This window comes from Gavialis gangeticus, unplaced genomic scaffold (genome assembly GCF_001723915.1).
Source record: "Gavialis gangeticus isolate Ggan-Ray unplaced genomic scaffold, GavGan_comp1, whole genome shotgun sequence".
NCBI lineage: Eukaryota > Metazoa > Chordata > Crocodylia > Gavialidae > Gavialis > Gavialis gangeticus.
The window spans coordinates 8,538,819-8,540,307 of NW_017729029.1; positions in this window are offsets into that span (position 1 = coordinate 8,538,819).

Here is a 1,489-nt window from a genome sequence, read left to right on the forward strand (position 1 = left end):
TTAAAAAAAACTGGTTAATAAACTTTTTTTGTTTGTTTTTGGAATTTATGCGGGGTTTTTTAAATTTGGGCGGGGGGGGTGTGTGTGTGTGTGTGTGTGTGTGTGGGCGTGTGGGCGTGTGGGCGTGTGGGCACGCGCGACGTTGCCTGTGTATGTAAGCGCGTGTGCAAGTGCACGCCAAGCCACGTGACCCTGGCTGTGTTTGGACACAGGGCTCTGTGTAGGCAGGCAAATCTTCATGGGCGCATGTGTGGGCAGTGCGTACACATATCTACTGTGTACCTGCATGCACGTAAGTGCGCACACTTATGTGGGGGTGGGGGTGTACCGGTGGGCACACGCAGAATCACAGAGTAGTGATTCTCAACCTTTTTTGTACTGGGACCCATTTGTTAACATTGGTGGCCAGTCCCGACCCGCTGCCCCCAGGCCCTAGCCCCCCAGTGTGTGGGGCAGGGGGTGGGTGTGTGGGTATCTTAACACACACAATCCATGTACCAACACATATTGCCTCACTACATTCTCCTGGGAAAGGGCAGACAAAGAGATCTGGTTCCTGAGCTGGAACCCTGCCAGCCTGCAAGGAAAAAGTCACAGTGTCTCACATTTTTCTCCTTTAAAGGAGAATCCGTTTTTTTAAGTTTGTTCACAACTCTTTCATATATTCTTGCAACCCACTTTTGGGTTGTGATGCACAGGTTGAGAAACGCTGTCCTAGAGAAGCTGGGCTTGAAGGACTTCCAGGTGCTCACCTGATCCAACCCCCTGCCCAAGGCAGGACCAGCCCTGTGCAAACCAAAGCAAGGTGTGTTTGTATAACACAGCTCAGGAACCAGATCTGTGTCTGCCCTTTCCCAAGAGAATTTAGTGAGGCAAATGTGTGTTAGTACATGAATTGTATGTGTTAAGATACCTGCATGCCTGTGTATGGAAAAGGCTAACTAACCTTAGTTTATATTGCAAACCTAACATGCCTTCTGCCTGACTTCAAAGGAACAAAGCTGACCACCTCTCTGTGTATGGAAAACCCATCCTGCCCCTAGGGACAGCCTCTGTTAAGACTAGGGGCATGGAGGGCAGAGCAGGAGATGGGTTCTGCTCCTGCTTCTGCTACTGAGCTGTTCCATGTCCTTGGCCATGTCACTTCACCTGTTTCCCTCCTCAGGACGGGAACTCTGTCTCTCTGTCTCTCTCCCTCAGTGTGCACAAAGGCCTGGCCGGTGGGAAAACTTTGCCATTGACTTCAGTAGGGCCAAGATCTCACCCTGAGTGATGTAATATTTAGCACAATGCAGCTGCTAACTGAGACCTCCAGGCTCTGCAGCAACATCACTAGCAGAGCCTTCCCAGGCAGTCCCACTGCCAGCCTCACTCCATGCACTGGTTTGCAGGGTGCTTCAGTAACTCAGCCATGGTCTCATTCAGGACTTTTTGAGCTCCCTGGTGTTAAAAGTATCCCAGAGCACAGCAGAGTACTCCCGTGTCAGGA